The 15509-nt window shown below is 41.5% G+C and overlaps 1 protein-coding gene and 1 long non-coding RNA gene across 11 annotated transcripts in view; one reads left to right on the top strand and one right to left on the bottom strand.

The window, feature by feature from the left end:
* The first annotated feature begins 1587 nt into the window (after window positions 1-1587).
* The window catches only part of PHLDB2 (pleckstrin homology like domain family B member 2), a 264046-nt gene continuing 250124 nt past the window's right edge, over window positions 1588-15509 (top strand). For 9 of the 10 annotated variants that reach the window (XM_058295871.2, XM_058295867.2, XM_058295866.2 and 6 more), the window contains exon 1: window positions 1607-1838. The gene's annotated coding sequence lies outside the window, so the exon portion shown is untranslated. Of the gene's footprint in view, window positions 1839-15509 lie in introns of all 10 variants that reach the window. The other variant, XM_012521541.4, reaches the window with a different exon arrangement.
* Window positions 5107-7329, bottom strand: LOC131278258 (uncharacterized). Its single transcript, XR_009185569.1, has 3 exons — window positions 6951-7329; window positions 6003-6093; window positions 5107-5327 (listed from the first exon to the last, which is right to left on the bottom strand). It is a non-coding gene; the product is annotated as an uncharacterized lncRNA (long non-coding RNA).

The following is a 15509-nucleotide window of genomic DNA, read 5'->3' as shown; positions in this document are numbered from 1 at the left end:
GGGCATATTAGATTATATTGGATTCATAGGTTTATTTGATTAAATAATTATGTAAACCATTTGTACCAGTAGGGCATTTGGAGGGTGGGGACTCACAGATAAAAGGCATGGCAAAGGACAGAGTTAAGGGTTTTTAATGTTGGAGTTTTGATCCTGGAGTTTGATGCTGAAGCTTTAAGCTGGAGCCTCAGGAAGTAAGCACACAGAGGAGAGAGAAGCAAGACCCTGGAAGGGAGGAACCCAGGAAGCCTGAACCCTCACAGACATCACCAGTCATCTTGCTCCAACACATGAAAATAGAGTTTGGTGAGGGAAGTAACTTATACGTTACGGCCTGGTATCTGTAAGCTCCTACCCCAAATAAATACCCTTTATAAAAATCAACTGATTTCTGGTATTTTGCATCAGCACCCTTTGACTGACTGATACACCACACAAGTGAGTCATGCAGCAAGATGATGACACAACAAAAGAGAGATGAAGGGGACAGTCAAGGCAAGCAGAGCAGAAACCAGGAACTGAGGTGGCACAGCTAATAGGGAACTCTCTCCATATCAGAGTTCCCCAGGATCAAATCCCAGTGAATCCTAGAGGAGATAAAATGAGAAATGAAAGCCAAAAAGAGAAATAGATACAGAAGATCATATAGCAAATGGATACAGACAGCAAACACAGCAGGGTGGGGAATGGGGGGTATGGGCATGGGGAGAGGAAGGGGGAAAATAAAATAAATAAATCTTTTTTAAAAAACACCCAACTTCATTATTTCACACTTTGGTCAGAAGTCTAAAACAAGTCAGCTGGACAGCTTTCCTTCTGTAGGTTCTAGGGAAGAATTCATTTCCTTGCTTTATCTAGCTTCCAGAGTCCACCTGCATTCCTTGGCTCAGGTACCCTTCCTCCACCTTCCAAAACCAGCAGCATAGCACCTTTAATTTCTGTCTGACTTTGCTTCTGTCATCACATCTCTTTCCCTAACTCTGACCTCTCATAAAGACCCTTGCCATTTCACTGGGCCCATCTGGTAATCCATGATAATCTCCCCATCTCAAGACTTAAATTAATTATATCGGCAGAGTTCCTTTTACCATATAACATAACACAGACACAAGTCTGGGAATTAATACATGGACATCTTTGGGGGGGGCCATGACTCAGCTGACCAGAGTGTATCATGGAAAGTACATCAACATCATCATTGGTTTTAAAGCAGACCTGAATTCAAATCCTGTTTCAATGCCTACTAATTGCCTGACCATTTCCCCTTTGAGCCTCACCCATAACATAGGAATAAATTTCCAAGGTTTCTATGAGCATTTGCAGTAATTTGTATAAAATCAAATTTCCTTCTGGACCTGAGATTGCTAAACTATACAGGAGTGAAATTTTCCTCCCATAAGTATATTGTCTCTTATCCCACTTCACAGATCCAGTGACAAGGCATTAGCCACCAGACCCTGCTTTCTGCCCCACAGACTGCTGCTGTCTGATTTATGGCCCAGATCTCTGGTCAGAACTAACAGCCTGGCCTGGTGTGTAATGATTGGCTAGCCCAGGCAGCTGAGACCAGCGCAAGCTCCCTCCTTCACATCTGTCAACATACCTGACTGCAAGCTAGTTGCTGCCAGTGACCACTGTCTGCAGGGGCCAGAGAGAGCGGGCAAGGAAACTGAGAGGGAATTCCTTGCTTTTGTGCTTGGGGAAAAGTAGAAGCCTATTTTGATCCTTCTTCCTAACATCCCAAACTCTTCAGGGAACACAGGAACAGCTGTGGATCATTGCTGGTAAAACAAATCTGAAACTGAGAGGCGAACGTGGATTCAAAAGCAGCAATCAAGGTAGGTGGCCTACCTAGTGCCAGTCCCTTCCTTCAAAGTCACAAATAAGTATTTTGCATGATCTTGTAACCAGGATGTCCCTGGTAATGTCCTCGCGAAGGAAATGTGGTTAGAGGTGAGCGTGCGGCAGGAGAATTCAATCATTTGTCCATCATAATGTTCTGGAAAGAGGGTTGTGTTTTCCTTCCATCTTCTCTCTCTCCTACAATTAATGTTGTTGTTCCTCTATGTGTTTCAAAAAGTCGGGATGTCTTTTTCTTTCATTATAATATATGTTCATTATAAATATATTTGTGATATGTTGAAAGTATTATGTTGGTGCTGACGTCACCAACAGGGCTTCATTCCAGTATTGTGCTTGATTGAAGCTTTTCCACTTTCAAGATATACCAGAAGGGCAGTTTGTTTAATTCTGAGAAACATGCTGTCCATTCAAAAGGCTGTAAACTTCAAATGATGGTGTCCCCAAGGGAGAAATGTGTGTTTTCTGCTTTGGAACCCATGGAGTTAAAAGTCGTGAAATTGCTGGAGCATTATCAAACCTGTTTACCTTAGCTTATCACACCAGGCAGCCAGGTCAATCATTTACTGGCAAGGCTGTTTCCTACTTTTGACTGAGGACCACCAAAGCCTTTGGCTGACTTAGTCTCTTTTTATGGAATAAAGACACAAGGCAATGTAGAAGAGATCATTCTCAGAAATTACAGCCCATATTCTCTTCTGTCTGGGCTAAGTTTTTATCCCACCTGGAGAAATAGATACCACAGTTTCCCTCCCAGCTCAATGATAAACACACATGAGCAAGACCCAAATGCAAACCTGTAAACTAGTATCACCCCAGGCACAAGAGCCTGTGTCCTGAAGAGACCTTCTCCTATCGGGAAGAGGTAGACTAACCATAGAACAAGTTATGTGAGTCTTAATGGGGGAAAAAGTTATTATTTTCATGAAAGGAACATGGATTTCCCCTCATCAAGTCCACAAATCCAGCAAATACATGATTTTTTGTATATACTTTATTTTATGGAATAGTTGTAAGTTTCCAGAAAAATTATGCAGAAAGCACAGAGTTCCCATATACCTCTCCCCACCACACACACACACACACACACAAATATGTGATCTTTCAATGAACATGATTCACTTTTCTTTAGACCTGAATATAATTCCTTTAATTGCAGAAGTGTTGTCATATTGTCACCATATACATTTGTTGGCCCTTTTCAATGACTCTAGGCTCTTATAATTTATAATTATTAGTTATAAGCCTGATGATGGGGAAGCATATTTTTCTGAACTCACTTTAGGGAAGCAGTTGGATCATGCATTAGAAAAGGAAATGCTTAACACTATTTTGGCCAATTATTTATGGAATTGAAGTGAACCCCCCCAAGTGAGGTTTGTTGCAGGAATTTTTAGTGGCTCAGACAGTTAACTAGTTGCAGGAGTTGAGGCTAGTAAAGAATCTGTTCCAGACACAAACCCAAAGCAATGTTGGGTAAATCTGTGGTTACTTCCCAGGAATGTCATGAAGAATTACTGAAAACTGATAAATTTCTGTGTAGATATTAAGCCCTATAAAATGTTGTATATTCCTGGCCTGAATCCAGAGAATGTTTGTAGATAATGCAAGTGATGGAGGTGATTTTGAGGAAGGGAATGTTTCTCAGGGTATTCAAATACATTGGCCAAATTCACCCAGAATCCCACAGGCTGCCTTCGAGGAGACCCACAGGTCTCACCTAACCTTTCTGGGTAGCATCTGGTGCAAGGCCCCAAACACACTGCAGATCCCTCAATACAAAACATTCCTTCCCATTTCATGTTCATTAGATATAAGATGGGAAAAGGAGGCAATTATTCTTGAGATTGATAAGATTAGATAGGCATTATTATTCTTTTTACATGTTAGGAAATTAGAATTCAAGAAGTTCATTAATTTGCCCACGCTCACATAGAGACTGAGCCAAGGTTCTATCCAGTACTGCCTCACTCTCAATCCCATTAGATCACAGAGTTAATCACATGGAGGAGCAAAAATTGGAAGATTCCTGAGATAAGCAAGGCTGACCAATACAGTGAGAGGTTCTCCACTGGCCTGGGATATGCCTAAGGCCAGTCAGGCACCACTGTAAGCAGGAGGCCAGCCTTGGACTAGACTGAGCCTTCCATGAGGGGAGGCAAAGTGGGTTGCTGGGGAGCAAAGGGAAGTGTTTCTTGTAATAGAAATCATGGGACTCTTGATGGTCCTGGATATTTCCTGAGTAAACCCTGGTAATTCTCAGGCTAGACCTTTGCACCTTTCGATATTCCATAGGGTCGAAACCATGAGAGAAAGCTCCAACTAAGCTATAATAGAGAAAAATGATATACCCAATCCTTCACTGGTGAATTAGAATTTCATATCTCATCTCACCTCAGCTAAGATGTACTCTTTTAAATACAAGGGATTTGGGCAAAAAGAAGCTGAAAGTAAGAATAACCATCAATATGCCATCCTATCAAGGCTCTTAGCATCTGCAACCCCAAGAGACCCAAGGTTAGTTTGGAGCTGAAATGGCTTGTTTTGTCTTTTCTTTTTTTTAAAGATTTATTTATTTATTTATTTTCCCTCCTCTCCACTCCAGTTGTCTGTTCGCTGTGTCTATTTGCTGCGTCTTCTTTCTCTGCTTCTGTTGTCAGCAGCACGGGAATCTGTGTTTCTTTTTGTTGTGTCATCTTGTGTCAGCTCTCCGTGTGTGCGGCGCCATTCCTGGGCAAGCTGCACTTTCTTTCACGCTGGGCGGCTCTCCTTACAGGGCGCACTCCTTGCGCGTGGGAGCCCTACGCGGGAGACACCCCTGCATGGCACGGCACTCCTTGCGCACATCACCACTGAGCATGGGCCAGCTGCACACGGGTCAAGGAGGCCCGGGGTTTGAACCGCGGATCTCCCATGTGGTAGACGGGCGCCCTAACCACTGGGCCAAGTCCACCGCCTGTTTTGTCATTTAAACAGTAAACAAGTAGTCCAGCAACAAGACTTTTTTTTCTCCTCCTGATTTCATGTTTGGTTAGATACATCCTAAAATTTCCATGAGCTATCTGGCAGAAATACCAAAACAGCCAGAGTTCCCTATGTAAATCAAGATAAAGAAAAGCCCTTATAAAATATGGTCAGCTAAGCATCTTTGCACAAATGGTTTCTTCTTTTTACTGCCCTGACCTGGCCAGCAGGTCAAACGAACCGGCACCTGAAAGAGGGAGTGGGAATTAGGGGACAAGAGGCGAGAGAAACGGAGACAAGACAAGTCTCCATTTATTGAGGGTAGAGCATCAGAATATATACTAAGGGGAGGGTATTAGCAGGGGGTGATAGGCTGATGAAGCGGCTCTTCCATATAAGGCAATACGATGCTGTTACACCACTTGCTATAGGTTGTGAGTCTTCAATGCTGGTCGTGGCTTCAACATCTTGTTGCGCAGGCGCGACACTTTTTGCCCGGGAAACTGGGGAAAGGGGAAGAAGAAGGCAGAAGCACAGGGGTGGAGTAGGCGTACTTATGAAAACCGCCATGTTGCTGGAGACCGCAAATGCACGCAGCTCCGGGCGGCTCCCCACACTGCCCCACCTTATACATACCTCAACAGCAAAGGCATTATAAATACCAGGGCAGTGTATCCCCTAGTCCACCAAATTCCCTCGACTAATACAACTGACCCTGGCATGCATACTCGCGGTATTTTTTGTAAACTAAAACATTAGGATGAAGAGAAAAATGAAGCTGAAATACAAAGACTCAGTAACAATTTACCTTTTATCTACATTATTTCATTTATTCCCCATAACACTCCTGTTCAAGTTGCCCAAGTCACAGAGCTACTTTAAAAAGAGGTGGTTTGAGTCTGGGTCTGTCTGACTCCAAAGTCCATGTTCTTTAACACTCAGTTTTGAGGGGGAAAAAAAACAGAGTGCATTTCACATGTAAAACAGTAAGGAGTCCTGTCTAAAATTTTGCTTAGATTCTCAGAGCATATGTTTATAATGCCCCCACCCCCCGACCCCCAGGCTGTTCTTGACCCAGTACAGGCATAAAACTCAATAACACAGTGTTTCCTTTCTCCTCCAGAAAAGTAACCACAAAACATACAGGTAGACACACGCGCACACACAATAACAATTACCCACGGGTCAGCTCCTTGATCCCTTTCTGAAGCTGAGAGAGAAAAGTGCTGTTACCTCCTGGTTCATGAATATTGCTTTCTTCTTTTTTAACTGTAATGTAAAAGAAATAACATTTTCAAGGTAGACCAGGATTTTTTTTTAAAGTTCATTTCTGTCTTTAATAAACGTGTTTGTCAAAACTATCCAGCATTTCAATGGTTTTATTTAATCTGCGGAACCGCCCTGCAGGATGAGTATCATTTTCAGATGATATGCTTTCAGATAAGGAACCTGAGACTCAGCCCTTCTCAGTATCACTCAGCTAACAAGTCCCATCTGTCCTCGGACTCCAAATTCTTTGCTCTTTTTTGCTAATACACGAGCAGTTTTCTGGATTCCTAAGGCCTACAAATCGTAGTAATGGGGCCCATGAGTTATTTTAAGGAATTGAAAATGCAAATAACTACACAGCCTGTTCTCGTGCAACAGAGACCCACTCAAATGTTAATCACTTTGCTTTTGGCTGGAATTCTATTCCGTCAGTGCAGTAATGCTATTACTCTAATTAGATTTTCATCTAGGGGTGAAAATGAAGATACTAATTGTTACTTAATAAAATCTGCCTTAAAGGCAAAAAAATCTTTCAAGCCTATGTGTGCAGGAGCAAAGTAAGAAGTCAAAGGCATTCTTGCTAGGAGAAAGGTCAGAAATCACAGTCATCTAAACCCTGTATGCCTGTGAGACAGGACAAATAAATGGGCAGGGGTTAGAAAGGCCCTTATGGCATCTCTTGATAAACACAAGTCCTCTTTCCATTCACCCCACTGCCAGATGAATGTCTGGTGGGCCAAGCAGTTGCCAAATGATAGGAAACCCAAGGGAAAGTTCCTGCAAATTGCAAATCCATCTTGGGTTGGGGTCCCTACTCCTGTCGGAATCCACTGAAGTTCCAGGAGGAATTCTTGTACCTTGTGAATTCATGTGAGTCCAGAGGAACTCCAAGGAGTCAGGGATCCCTGACGTCAGCTGTGCATCTGGAGGGGAGCAACTGTTTTCTTATTCCTATGCTTCACTGGGCACTGCTCCTGGTTGGCCATGTGTGTCTCCACCCCACGTGACAGCCTTTTCGTCTGCATGGCCGTGAGTCTTTCTCCTTGCTTTGAGTTTACTGTGCATTTTCATGGCACATTTTCTCCCAGTTGCTGTGACCTCAGAGGCTCTTAGGATCTCGGTACAGGAGAACCCAGAAGCTTTGGGCAGTGAGGGAGTAGAGAGAATGAAGCTTCTGTCCCTGCCCCATTCCAACTTCAAAATTGTTCCCCTCGCTTCAGTTCCAAGGTTAAGTTTCCCATGGGAGCGGTAAAGGAACTAAAGGTCAAAAAAGCTGGCAATTTAACATACCTTGGAGGGGTTCCCAGAAAGTAAAATGAAAATGAGATTGTTTTCACATAAGACCTCTGTGTTTGGAGGACTGGATACAAACCGTTTAAATCTGCAATTTCACTGTGCACTTAGGTAACCCCCACAAAGTCCATTATTTATTTATTTTTTTCTAAAGCCAAAACAATATCAAAAATACTTCCTGCTGAGAATTCTAACTAGGCAGAATTCTTTTTTGTCATCACTGGCCTGATGTTTTCAAGGAGTCATTTCTTTGACGATAACCTTATAGAGTGCATTTGGCTGGAGCTCGTGAGTATTTCTGTGGAATGATGGCTTTCGTCCATGTGGCCTGCTTCATGGTGATCTCATTAGATTTCATAAGGTAAGCAGCTGAAAACTTGCAGTTAGTTCATGGGCAGTGCAAGAAAGCAGAAAACCCAGAGAGCACCAGAAGGTGTTGCAGTGAGTGAGCAAGTGGCAGGCTCCTCTGAACCCAAGGAAAACCAGTACCCCAAACTGGCTGATTCTATCAATACTGGGGAGATACACCCTCAATTTCAAACTTCCTTATTCTACAAAAATTAGCTCTGATTTCTAGATTAAAATCCTGAATACAGAGAGAACCAATGACTAGATTTCCCCAAACCTGACTGCTCACTACCAAAAATCATCTCTCTTTGCTTCTTTTTGCAAAATAGAAATTCCACTGATAAAGGTGTTGCTGTAGTTTGTGACTTGCAGCCCAACAGCTAGAACATGGAACATGGCCTATGGAAACGGACTTGGCCCAGTGGTTAGGGTGTCCGCCTATCACATGGGAAGTCCACGGTTCAAACCCTGGGCCTCCTTGACCCATATGGAGCTGGCCCATGCACAGTGCTGATGCGCGCCAGGAGTGCCCTGCCACGTCCCCCGCACACAGGTTGAGCTGACACAACAAGATGACGCAACAAAAAGAAACACAGATTCCCGATGTCACTGATAAGGATAGAAGCAGTCACAGAGCACACGGTGAATGGACAAAGAGAGCAGACAACTGGGGGGCAGGGGGGGGAAGGGGGAAGGGGAGAAAAATAAATAAAAAATAAATCTTTAAAAACAAAACAAAACTGTGCATGTAGTAGAGAAGGTAAGAAAAAAAGACTTTGGAATTACCAAGGAAGACTAAAGAGAGAACTGGAGGTATTAAACTGTGATACAGAGGGAACAATGCTGGTAATAGGAGAAAGGAGACCTGGGTTTGATTTGACCTTGCTACAGCTGAGTACTTACCACTCATCACTGAGCAGGTTACTTCAGCATTCTTGGCCTCGATTTTCTCATTTTCAAAATGAAGACAGTGGGAGTGGAAGTAGATAATCATTAATGTCCTTCTAGTTTGTTTACTTTTTTAAGACTTATTTGATTTATTTATTACTCCCCACCCCTTTGTTGTTTGCATTTGCTGTGTTGTGTGCTGGTCTTCTTTTTGGAGGCACCAGAAATCAAAGCCAGAATCTCCAATGTGGGAGGGAGGTGTCTAATCATGTGAGCCACCTCCACTCCCTGCTTTATTGTGTCTCTCATTATGTTTTCCTTATGTCTCTTGTTGTGTCAGCTCACTGTGCCTACCCATCGCATCAGCTCGCTGTCTTGCTCATCTTCTATAGGAGGCACTGGGAACCAAATCTAGGACCTCCCATATGGTAGGTGGGAGCTCAATCACTTGAGCCGTATCTGCTTCCTGTGCTTCTAGTTTTAATATTGTCTTCTGGAAAAGACTAAGAAAGCTAGGAAAAGAAATTTCTTTACAAAAGACAAAATGGTAATAATTTTTACTTCTCTGGGCCAGTCTCCCCCATCTCTTAGAAAAATGGGAGAAATAAAAACTACTAGAGGTCTGAAGTATGAAATCTTGAGGATTTGCTAGAGAAGGAGCCTACTGGTCCAGGAGAACACAAGAGGAAACCACATCTAAGTACTATTGTCCAGCTGCAACCCTGGCACTGACTGTTGGCTTCGCCATACCTATGTCTCACTAATGTGCGCTCCAGTGAGCAGGCAGCCATGATTATTATTCTCCCTTTATAAATAAACAGCAGCCCTAAGAGGTGACGTGATTTGCTCAAGGTTATAGAAACATGGCAGTGAGTCAGATGGAACTGTGTGTGGTTGGGGCAGAGTGGGGTGGATGGGTGGTGACTCTTTAAGCAGAAGGAGGAGGAGTGAGGGATGAATTTGTGCCTCCTTTGAGGTACACAAAACAATGGTCAAGGGCTATGGAAGAGCATTAGATTTACTCTGGGTCCTGAGATCATCCCTGTGCTGCCCCCCTCCCCCATTCCACCCAGTTGCTACCCAGGGTTACTCACAGGCTAAATGGGTGCCCGTGCTCATGTCCCTTCTTGTAAGCTTCATGAAAGGCTATTTGTAATGAAGAGAAGGCACAAGCAAGGAAACAAGACTGCATCAAAGCCCTTCCCCGAGGCCCTGAACAGAAAGGGCAGTTTTCTTTGGAAAGGCTCTAATTTCCCTCTTTTAATCTGCAGAAATAAATGATCGTCAGGATGGCTGGCAGAATTATGACATTCCATTTCAAGCATTATTTTTTATTTTTGACTTCTGGGATTAACTCTACTCTGTTCTACTTTTCCTCATAAAATGGAAAAAATAATGCTTGTTCACTGTTACATTGTATGAGACCAAGCTGCCCAGAGCAGCACTGCCCAAGGAGCCTGCTGACGGCACAAAGCACCCAGGCATGGCTGCAAGTTCTAGTAAAGAAAGGGTGCTAGCAACTTGGCCCTCAGCACCCTATCACCCCAGACCCACAGCCCTGAAGGACCACAGTCATAGGTGGCTGCAAAAAGCCTTTGGAACACCAGGGAAACCACTGGGCATCCATGATCTGATGTCTCAGTAGGATTCAGAGACTGCATCACCTTGCTGCCCATTTTTAATTTTCTTTAAAGATGAGGGAGGGAAAAACAGTGTGAAATATTATCACCAGGGTATATCTGATCATTTGTTGGAGGAGGAGAGAATGCCATGAATTCATTAAGAATAGACAGGTTTCCTAACAGAGTTCTCAAGCGCCTTTCTGTTGTCCTCAATAAAATTCCTACTGACATTTCCCACTTCTCAGTTTTCCCTCTATCCATAATATATAATTAACTTCTTAGTCTCTTGAGGAGGAGGAGGATGCATAACACAATGAATAATGTTCAACCAGCATTGTCTGCAACTAGATCAGCTATGCTCACTTTTTTAAAGCCACAAAAAAAAAAGCAACCACCAAAAGTGGCCCTTGATTGCCCACCATTTACATTCCGTTAAGGCAGGACAGGGAAAGGATTTGCTTATAATTCATGATTCACCCACATTCTAATTCGTCATGAAACCAGACAAATCAGAATGACCCAGGGCACCTATAATCATTACCAATGGCAAACTTGGTTCAAATTCAGACCTTGATGCACCACCAAAGTTGTTGTTTTTAAAGATCAGGTGCTAAAATATGGGACAATCTCTTATACTCTCTAATACTTATGACCTGATACCTTTGCAAGTTCTGCTACAGAGCTAGTGAACATACCATTGCTTCTTGCATTGAACTGAATTTCTAATAATGGACTGATTCTCTAATCCTGCCAGCTTTCTAGGAGGATAAAACAAGTTTCAGAGCATAAGGCAGGATATAACTCTGTTTTCCTACTTTCCCAAAGCCATTTGACCACTCATGTAACTACCCATGGTTCCTCACTCAGACGCATTGCTGGTCAAGGGTGTCAGAGTCCGTAGGTTTCCACTCTGTGTCTGAGTGTCTGCCAGACAGTGAAAGCAAGTTGGGTTTATCCAGAAGATGCAGGGACTGTTCCTGATTGTTTTTCACTGCCCATTGGACCAAAAGGAAAGGAGGCAGCATTTGAACAGAGGGGATTTTCATGCTAAAAACCTTCAGGCATCTGGGGGTCACCAAGTGTCTTGCTGTGACTGAGATGAATCTAAATAATTTACAAGGAGTATGAGTGCGTGTGCAACGCATGAAAAGAATTTTAATATGAGAAAGGCATTAGATCAGTTTTGCAATACGAAAAATCTTTTGTCTGCAGTATTTTTGGGTGTGGGTTACAGAAAATTGCAATATTTGTTTAGGTTCTGGGATTAATCAGCAAATGTGTACTCAAAACACTGGCCTTAAAGACTCCTGTGGATAGCATCCTCTTTTCTCTAAATTTGCTACAGCACAGTTTTATCATTTTTTAAAAGGCATACTACAAGAACTTTTGGCATATAAAAAATGCTTTCAAGTTGTCTAAATGAATCTCAGAGTAAGGTAATTATACTGAACTTCATTCGTCTTCAAGTAACTTTTGGCATGCTAAATATTACAGCCCTTTACCAGTCAAGATCTTATTCTAAATGCAAGTGAAATTAACCAATGGAATTTGGGTAAACTAATCATTGGATACAGTGAGGGCATCGTTTGGTTAGATTGTACTTAGCCTACTCTCCAAACAATAGTTTTTCTCCTATTCTGCAGATATACTCTCCATCTGTATCTGGTTATGCTTGATCTTTGGCTGCTTCCCTGAAAGGACTATCTGAGGGTCACTATCTTTTCTCTTTGAACTGGTATCTGATATAACTAGGATACTGCTATTTTTCACATTCATTTATCTCAGAAGCTATTATCTCTGACTTATCCCAAGCCAAGGTCATAAGGCCATGCTGGAATCAAATATTTTCCATTGCTCCAACATAAATCCAATAAAAAGACATTATGGAGTACCTATTATGTGCCTGGCCCTGTGCTAAGTGCTATAGATATAGAGATGAATGACTCATAGTCCATTCAGAGCTCCTGGGAAAACCAACATTGAGTTACACAGATAAACCAGTAAAGAACATCGTATGAGACTTTAAAGTGCAATAACTGAACACAACACAGAAAAGTTCCAGAAGGATGGATTATCTCAGGAGACTCTGCAGAGGAATTGAGTTCCAAGTGGAGTTTTTTAAAAAGGGGGGAGTAGCTATAGCTCAAGTAACTGAGCACTTGCTTCCCACATGCAAGGACCAGGATTCAATTCCCAGGACCTCCTGAAAACAAAAACAAACAAATAGAAAAATCAGCTTGGGGTAGGCTGATGTAGCTCAGTGGCTGAGCACATACACCAGGTCCCGGGTTCAATCCCTGGCCCCAGTACCTAAAAAAGAAAAAAAAAAAAACAAGCAATAAGCATGCTCTTTTTTCAAGATTTCAGAATTTGAAGAAAAAACTGCTCCCTTTTAGGAATTTGAACATCCAAAGGCAGAGACAGTATAAGAGAACAGATGGTTGTGGTAGCCATGACCATGGAAGTAGTGCTCAATGGAGGAGAGGGTGAGGAGGGTCAGGACGGATCCTCCTAATTTAAAGGGTAGAAAAAGGAAGAACCAGAACTTTGCCCTGAATCAGAGTCAGTGGCTATTTCACATCCGTTGAACTGAAGCCTTAATTTAGAAACATTCTCTGTAGCCCAGGCACTCCCCACAGACTCTCCCATACCCAGGGGACATTTGCTTGTGAACAGTCTTATTAGAAAACGGATCTACTCAGTTCTGACTTGAACTTTATCATGGGGACAAATTTAAGCAGAAAGGATGAATAAAAAACAAACACTGTAGAAACGGCAGTGAGGTTTTCTGCTGTCAGCAGCTTGCACCAAGTGGGAAGCTCCAGGTGAAAGCATAAAGATAACCTATCTAACATCCATCCCAACAGCCTACGTTAACACCCAAATCCAACTCTACACATTTTAAGCAAGGTATAAGCCGGAAGGGTCAGCTTAGTAGTTTCCAACTTAGACTGGCTGGAAATTCTTCTTACGTTGGCTTAGGTAATCGTTTAGTGTGCAAGGGAAAACTTTCACTGTTTGAAACAATTTGGCTGTTTCCTGAAATAGAGCCAATATGTTGAGTTTGTCTGATTCCTTTAGAAACTCAGATCATAAATCAAACTCCTAATGGACCAGCTTTCATGTTGGTTTCATTCTTGTTTCCACAGAAAGTAAGGATATATGTAAATGTTAATTATGATAGATTTGACTACATAAATATTTAGTACTTCTTTTAGACATACTATAAACAATGATAAAATAGAAATAGTGAAATGGGAGAGTATATTTGTGGCATTAATGACAGAAAAGGTTACTGTCTCTAAAGAATAATTACAAATCCAAATGAGCTCGAGGCAATAATCCAGTAAAAAGTTGGGCAGAAAATGAACTGGAAATTCAAAAAAAGAAGAAAGGTAAATGACCTATAACCATACAAAGAGAAGTCCAGCTACACTACAATCAAAGGCCAGTTGAAACAGTTAGGGAGCATTTCCATTTTATTTGATTGGCAGACACTGGGTAATTCCAGCTATTGGTAAGATGTGGGGAGCAGGTATTTTCATATACTGCTAGTGGAAGTATAAATTGCTGCAACCTTTTTTTGAAGGGCAGTTTGTCAAAACATAAAAATATTTTAATGTGGGAAAATTTTGATTGAGCAAATCTACTTTTAGAACTTAAATTTTAAGAAGATATTATGGCTGCATTAAAAATTTCCCCGAGTCTCCTGAAAAAAAAAGTGAATGCAGTTCAAGTGGTTGAGCACCTGCTTCCCATATACAAGGTCCTCGGGTCAATCTCCTGTATCCCCAGGTAACAAGGATGTTGTTAATGTGGGAAAATGTGGGAGGGGTAGGAGCAGGGGATATGGGAATCTCCTCTATTTTTTATGTAACATTTATGTAATCTAAGTATCTTTAAAAACAATTTTAAAGTATTTAAAAAAAAAAAAGAAAGAAAGAAAAGTCCATTACCAACCTGCTTTAATTTTGAAGACAAAGTATTTTTAATATCCGGTGATGGAGAGCACTTAGATCTCAAATAAATTCATTTGACAGAGGGGTTTTAGCTTCCAAAATGTTAAAACATCCCCTAGTTTTTTTTCACCTTTCCTTTCAATCTGAAAAAGATTGAGAAGCAGATGCTCAGCACAAGTTGTGTGCATTGGAAACAGAAGACATTCCCTTTCAATAAACCATGCTACTGTGGGAAGTAAAAAAACAAACAAAAAAAACAACTCTCATTGGGGAGTGGATGTAGCTCAGTGGTTGAACACCTGCTTCCCACATACAAGGTCCTGGGTTCAATCCCTGGTACCTCATTAAAAAATAAGCTCCCCGGAGCACATGGAAATTTATATCAGATTTATTTATAACAGCAAATTTTGAAAACAGCATACATGTTCATCAAAGGCAAAATGTATAAATACATACATGCACAATAGCTTACTAGGCAGCCATTTAAAATGATGAGATCCATGTAGCAGCAATTGTTCAGAGCTTGAGCTCTGCAGCTAATAGAACCATGTTTAAATTTTAGCTCTGCTACTCACTACGTGTGTGATATTGGACAAGTCACTTGACCTCTTTAAGCCTCAGTTATCTCATCTTTAAAAATGGGAATAATACTAGTACTTATATCTTAAGAATGACGTAAATCAAATCAGAGTGTGAATGTAATGCTTTCCACACAATGTCTGACAAAATGAGGGTGGAATAATCATGAGCCAGCATTACTGATAGATTCAGTACTACTAAATGAGGAAATCTTACAACACCCTAGCACCGTAGGCTTCTGCTCAAGATGGCAAATTAGCCCAAAGTCTTTACCTCTTGATCCGTCCAAGACCTTATTGAAATAAAAGTATAAAAAAGAAGACATTCAAAGAAGGGAAGAGAGGGAAAGGAGTCATCAACAAATGGCTGAAAGATAGAGATAAAATGGGATAGAGGAACAAACCCCAGAGCAATTCAAGAATTGCTTCTGTAAAACAAAGACACTATTTTTTAAAAGAACAATCTGTGAATAAGAAAGTTCCCTTAGTGATTAAAAGTATTAATGGTATAGAAAATCGGTAGACAGACTGGAAAACAAAGTCAAAGAAGCTTTTCAACATTTAGAGCAAAAGAAATAGCTGGAAAGGGTGAGAGAAAAGATAATTATGTAGTAATAATAAAAAGTTTAATAGCCAATATATACCTGAAAAGCCCTTAGCATGTGCCAGGGCTGTTTCATGAACTTTACTTGCATTATTTCATTCAGGCCTCACAGCAACTCCATGAA

Source organism: Dasypus novemcinctus, chromosome 4 (assembly GCF_030445035.2).
Source record: "Dasypus novemcinctus isolate mDasNov1 chromosome 4, mDasNov1.1.hap2, whole genome shotgun sequence".
NCBI classification, from domain to species: Eukaryota; Metazoa; Chordata; class Mammalia; order Cingulata; family Dasypodidae; genus Dasypus; species Dasypus novemcinctus.
This window is presented reverse-complemented; position numbering and strand designations above follow the sequence as displayed.